We start from the raw sequence: 6,843 nt of genomic DNA on the forward strand, positions 1-6,843 counted from the left end.
GCTCCCCCATAGCTCTGGCTCTAGTCCCAGCCTCTGTGCCTGCATCACTTTCCTGTTCTGCAGGCTTTGGGAATTGTCTTTTAATCAATTAAGATCAATTAACCTAAAGTTATCCCAAGCCTCAGTTCTTCAGCCCAGGCCCCTCTAGTTTATTGGTTCTAATTGCAGTCCAGGTAACTTTCACTCGCTACACTTCTACTTTCTTACCTTAACTTTTCCCCAGGTATCCCAAGTACATCCATCCATCCATCCATATCACAACACCCAACTTAGAAACTCACCTATGTGTATGTGTAGGTGGGTTGTATGTGTGTGAATTAGTGAATACACGTATGTATAGATATCATTGTGTGTGTGTGGTGTATGAATTAGTAATCCACGTATGTGTATTGGATGTTCAGGTGTTGGTAACTGGTAACTGATTCTGTCTAAATTTGGTGTGTGTAATGTGTATGGGCTTAAACTGGTGAAAGGTGTGCATGAACCTAGACTGGTTATTTTGAACGTGTGTGTATCTGAGTTGCTAGTGTCAGTGTGTATGTGTAGTAGGGGTATATGCATCTAGTGAGGGAATGTGTGCTTAATTGATTTTTATGTGTGCATGTGCAATTGTACATCACACCCTCCTGTCTAACAGTGCAATATTGAGATCCTGAGCATGGTCTGACCCCTCAGGGCAACAGTTCCACCATTTTCCTTCTTCCCACTATTCCTTCCAGGATCCAGTTCCACTCTCTGAAGTCCTTAAGCTTTTTCCAGTTCTGATTCTTTTTTCCTACACAATTAAACCAGTGAGTTTTCTCTTCCAAACTGCCAGAGCCCAACAGCTCTTTGGTCTTATCTGTTCTTGGGCCCATAAATGGCATAGCCCCAAACAGCCTAGAGTTGCAAAGTGACCCATGGGCTATAGGATGTTGCACACAAAATAAATTTTCAGGGAAATTCTCTAAGAAAATCTATCAAGTCCCTCCTGAATATGTGTAAACTGTGGTTTATTAACATCTTATAACTTTATAACTCTGGACAAATATGGGTAAATATTCACAGGGACAGTAGAGACGCAGAATGGACACCAAGGCTAGCCCTAGCTAAATTTTATGTCCAAAGCCTGGGAGTGCTATGACTTCTCAAACAAATGGTTGACAGAGTTTTTTAACATGGGTAAAGTAACAAAATATTCCTTAGCCCTTTTTCTCAGAAATGAGTGACATTTGTAGCTGAAATTTTCCCAAAAATATAATGCGGAGGTAGAGACCTAGTATGGAAAATTTCTGCTTAAATTTATAGAAGCTAAAAAAAAACAACAACGGCAATAACATTTTAATGTGAAGTTTTGAGGCCAAGACTAATAGCTTTCTGGGCCTTTGTTTGGCTGGTAGTCTGTAAGAACTACTAGTGTTTCAAATTAAATCTGAATAAATTTTGTGATAGGATTGATATATTTTGTGTATTTGAGAAATACAAGACTACAAATAAAATCTGTATAACAGTCCTAGAGGCTGTTTGTTTAATTTGGTTCCCTATGAAAGTGGGAACACTGCCTCCTTGTGACACCTGCTTATGGAAGAGGTGGGACATGATCTAGTTGGAGGGATTTCTCTTCACAGAGTATTCTGATAAGCAAAAGTAGGAAGGTCTTCACTGGGTGCATCTACACATGCATTTAGTCATGACTAAATTTACTGAACATTAAGCTAATGCACAGGACATGAATTTGGGGAGGCGTCTATATGTGTAGAACCTGGCACTTTAGTGCCTGGACTCTCCAGCTCTGCCATGTGCCTCTGTGGCCGATGGCGGAGAGGGGCAGGGGAGCTCCAGCCTCTGGCTCCAGATGCCAGTACTTGAAAGTCATATTTAAAACAAAGTGCTGCACTGTCCTCTCTGGGCAGCCAGTTCCTGTGCTCAGATGAGCAGTGTGGCTCACAGCCATCACTCCACCCAGCTCCCCCACATGCAGAAACTGCCTATCTGGCTGCCACATGCCCTCCCAGGGCCCCACCACTGCGCAGCTACTGCCACCAGTGATGCCAAAGAAGCAATCCAGCCCTGAGCCAGGAGAGGCTCCAGCCAGGAGCCCTGAGGCTGGGCTCAGGTCTGCCTCCTAGCAGCAGGGCAGACCTGGCACTAAACTTACTGCCAGGTCATGTCTGCACATGCGTTACTGTGCATTAGCTAATTACGGCTAAATATGAATTGATCTCCAAAATCCTATTTGTATTATGGCTGTTGGTGAGGAATTTATTGCCATGCTCTTGCTAATGCCATTCTCATATTAATTCTTTGCATTGTTTAGCTGAATCATTTTTCCAACACCCTGATATCAGAGCAGATGATGGCTAGGACTCTTTCTATGACCACCTCTTCCTGACATTATCCATTCCTATCTGCAGACTATTTACCACCACTCCATACTTGTCTTCAGTTTCATCTCTACCACTGTTCCAAACCTAGAGCTACTTCACATGACCAGCATCTTACTGCAACGTGAACTGTTGCTTCATGTGGTTGTTTTATACTTGGACCCAGACCTACCTCCTTCTGTTCAATGATCACAGGTCTTTAGCTCCTGTATTGCAGTTGGTTGCCTGTTTATTTTGGGATTCTCTTGGCTACTTCTGTGTAGCATTCATTACTATGTTACAGGGCTGTAGCCATCTTCATTCTCTAGCCTATTATTTTCTGTCCTTGTTTACTACCAAGTCCTTGGAAGGGTATACTGTGATGGTCCAATAGTACCACATAGACATCCTTTCCATTGCCATCATTTTCTTTGTTGTCTTTACTGTTCATTCTGCCTTTCTGTTATTTTGCCAGTACCCTGGGGAAGATGGTCTTGGACTCAAATTTCCATTTGGTGCTGAATCACTTTAATACTTCTAGAGTTTGCTGGGGACTGATGGCTAGAAAATTATATTTAGAAGTTTGCTTTTAGTAATTGGCTGGTAGGTAAAGTATGCATTAGAATAATTGTCCAGGGGAATGGCAAGGGTTAACTGATTTCTAAAAGCCTGTTTGTGACAGTTTCATTCAAGGCCTACTGTGTCTGACACAGGCAAACAGCAAGCAGACACACAGGTTGGGAAATTGAAGACATGTACCAAACTGTTCCATAACAGAGATAAAGGACTCTGCCACAGTGCCCAATTGCAGGGCCCTGAGACTTCCAGCTTTGGGGAACAAAGTAAATTAGGATGTGTGCATGTGATGGGTTTGTAAAACAAAGACATTTGTTTTACAAACCCATCACATGCACACAATCTAATCCACACCCCCCCGTAGCCTCCCTCTCAGTGCCACTGATGCCTGCCCCAGTGTAGCATGCCCTCCCCCCCACCAGGAACAGCCCAGCACAGTCCTGGCCCCAGCCTGCAGTGCCCGCCTGCCCTGCCCCGTGCAGATTGCGGACATGCACCCCCCACTTGCGGCTCAGTCCCACACCGTTGGCTGGGCAGTGCCTGCCCCTCTCCTTTTCCCACCACTGATGCAGCTGCCAGAAGTCCTAGGCTGGGCTTCCTTGAGGCCCTACTGCTTCTCCTTGTTTGGGGGGCTAAGGTCCGTTAGCCCCCGGTTTCAATGCCTATGGCTGGAATGTGGCAATTACTGTGCTCCAGCAGCCTCCTGCATCTCATGTATCAGCGTTCCTGTGCTTCAAAATGGTGGCAGGGGTGCTTTATGTAGAGCTTGTTTGACAAGCTTTGGATAAAGTGCCCCTCCTGCCATTTTGAAGCATGGGGACACTGATACATGAGACACTCTGGGTGCTTTAATTAGAGTGTCTCTGGGAGCCCCTCTAATTAAAGTGCCCCGCCTTCTTTCCCCCAGACACTCTCCTGGAGCACATGTATAAATGCTGAAAAGTTCCAGCAGTTTGTTTATTTCATTTAATGGCTCATCCATAGGGTACTGAATCTGTGGAGAACCTATAGCTTGATGGACCATGCTGTAAGATGCACACTTAGGATATGATCAAAACAAAATTATATTCAGCAGGTGGGGATTTAGCACAGAATATCTAATACACAGTAATTGTTCACAGGACTGCAAATATCCTATGGCAAGGCATAGCCCCGAATGAAGCAGGGCTATAGAGTCCCAGTTTAACTGTCATTTACCATGAAGTTATGGTGAAGTCATAAACAATTGACAGAGGTTCGACAAAAAATCCTACCTCCTTCTTAACTTAATTTAAGCTTCTGTCTACATTCATATTATTTGTCTCTACCTAACTGCAGTGTAAGTCCTATTATCCTCTGTATGATCAGAATGTTGGGCTATATAATTATTAGTTTGTTTAACCATTTTTCTATCAACATCTTTGTCTACTGCAGCTGTTAGCAACTAAGCTCAGGGATTGTAGTAAAACACTTTTGTATTAGATCATCATTATATATTTAGATTTTAAATGAAATATTTTATTTTTAATTACGTCATTGCTTTGTTATACTGTTTCAAGAAGTTTAAGAAGATATCCAAACACTGTTTGTGATTCAACTTGGAATATTCCCATTTTATTCTAATTTATTTTAATGAGAGGCAAGAGTCATTAAAAGGCATGCAGGAGAAAACTGAAAGCTTCTTTGAATAATATATGATTTTTCTATGGGAGTACTTTTTTATTCACTCTTTCTCAAAATACAGCTTCTTTATATACTATTAATCATGTGTCATAATGATGTAATTGTGTCAGTCACATTGCTTTTTGTTTTATGAGTTAATCTATAGAATCGAGTGACTGTTGCAGACATTCTGGAGTTATTCAAGTTATTTTTTTGATTTTGTAATATTTTTCCCCCTAGCTGATCATCTGAACAGATTTACTAGAATGAATGCTTGTGGAAACAGCATATTTTATGTCAATATTGGATAATGTTTGTTTTATGAAAATCATTAACTCCCTTTTCCCATCAGAAAGCTGATTGTTACACACATTCATTTAGTAGTGTGATGGGATCTGATCCCAGATCCCAACAATTGCACCTCCTATCATGCCACACATACATGGCAGTAGGTGTGATTCTGGGATTGGGGATCAGACCTCAGTAGTGCCTTTACTACTTGCCTTTTCAAGACCCAGGGCTTTCCAGGGACTGGGGATGAAAATCGGCTGATTGTTGGCTTCAGTCCTGGACAGTTCTAGATTCAGTTCACCCAGAGCTGTCAGAGCAGACAAGTTGATTTTTAGCCCGGGGAAGCCTCTGGTTTAACACCCAAAGCTGTGCTGGCTGGAGCCAACAATCAGCTGATTGTCAAAACCCCAGGCTGAACAACACTGGCTGAGCTTCCTGGCAGGAGGAAGCCTCTGCTCTTCTCCATTCCCTGGCAGGAGCTTTTGCTCCATTGAGCTAGATGTCTTAGTCAGAGCTGCCCTTCAGCTTCCCCATCCCCAGCTCCTGACTCGAGCCAACAGTTAAGCGACATTGCTCTCAGCCCCTGGACTGAAAAGGAACCACTGCATACTCTAGTGCAGTCTTGGGGCTGGGGGAACTATCAAACAATCCCCACCATGCAGCTTGACACCAGGTTGCATGGTGGGAGCCCTGCCACATGTTCGATTTAAGGTGTGATGAAAGCCAGCCACAAATTATTACACATATTTTGTGAAATAATTTTAAGGCTTGTTTCACATTTTGTCATGCCATTAATTGCCTGAATGTGTAGCTGGGTTACTATTTAAGATGTGATTAACAGGTCAATTGTGTCTTAAGTGTAATGACTTCCGGAGGGTAAGAGTCAGCTATGAAACAGGAACATACCATAGGTGAATTTCTTACCCCACTGAAGCCATGGCAAAACTCTAACAAAACTCATTCACAGTAGTATGAATTCTTTGGGATACCCACAAACAGTCCATGTTTGCCTCTTTGTTCTCTACCACCCAGAAAATCCCCAGCATTTATTCCAGCTCTGATTCTTTGCTTTTCCTCCAGACTATTTTAGCACACAGAGTTCCTTCTAGTTTCCTAAATCCTTCCAGTCTTCTATTTTCCAATAAAATCCTACAGTCCATTTATTCTGTATCTTTTCTATTATGCTTACCAAAGATTATTTTCCTGGTCCTGTCCCAATATAGCCAGTGTCTAGCTGGGACCCTCTCTCCCATTTATAAATATGGAAAGGGCAAGCAGGGTTCAGTCCCCTGACATTTCCTTTTACTAATCCTGGGTTCATGTTTCCAAACAGAGAAACCCTCCCTCAATTCTGCTCCCCCTAATTAATTAGCTGGGGGTAGTGGAAAGGGTATTGGATTGGGGTAGTTGCTGAATGTTTTGAATCCTATACTTCATAAACCTGTCTTTAGCCAGTTCAGTAGGCCAGCATGCCAACTGGGAGAAGCATATGTGTGATAAGGAGAGCCAAAAGTACTGGGCATCTATAAAAGTGCTCTGGGAGGTAGGGGAGGGCACTTTAATTAGAGCAGCCCCAAGAGCCACACTAATTAAAGTGCCTGGAGCATCATGTGTACCAGCATCCCTGTGCTGAAAAATGGTGGCAAGGCACACAGTTTTAACTGCTCCGCTGCCATTTTTCAGCATGGGGATGCTGGTACATATGATGCTGGGGTCTGCTGGAGCACAGTAATTACCATGCTCCAGCAGTCTCGATTAACCGAGTCTGTAATTACAACACATTGGAGGAGCCTCCCTGCAGGAGCCCATTGTTTCTCTTGTTGCCACCCTGAGATAAATTCATGCTTTATAGTTGGTACCACATAAACAGTTTCTACACAGAAAAAATTGAAAAATTCTGTTACTCAGAGGGAAAGGACTGTTTTTAAATGAGAGAGTAAAAAAAAAAAATCAGCCACCTTTCCCCCTCCTTCCCATTGCCCCCACTAAAAAA

The sequence above is a fragment of the Gavialis gangeticus genome, unplaced genomic scaffold (genome assembly GCF_001723915.1).
Source record: "Gavialis gangeticus isolate Ggan-Ray unplaced genomic scaffold, GavGan_comp1, whole genome shotgun sequence".
NCBI lineage: Eukaryota > Metazoa > Chordata > Crocodylia > Gavialidae > Gavialis > Gavialis gangeticus.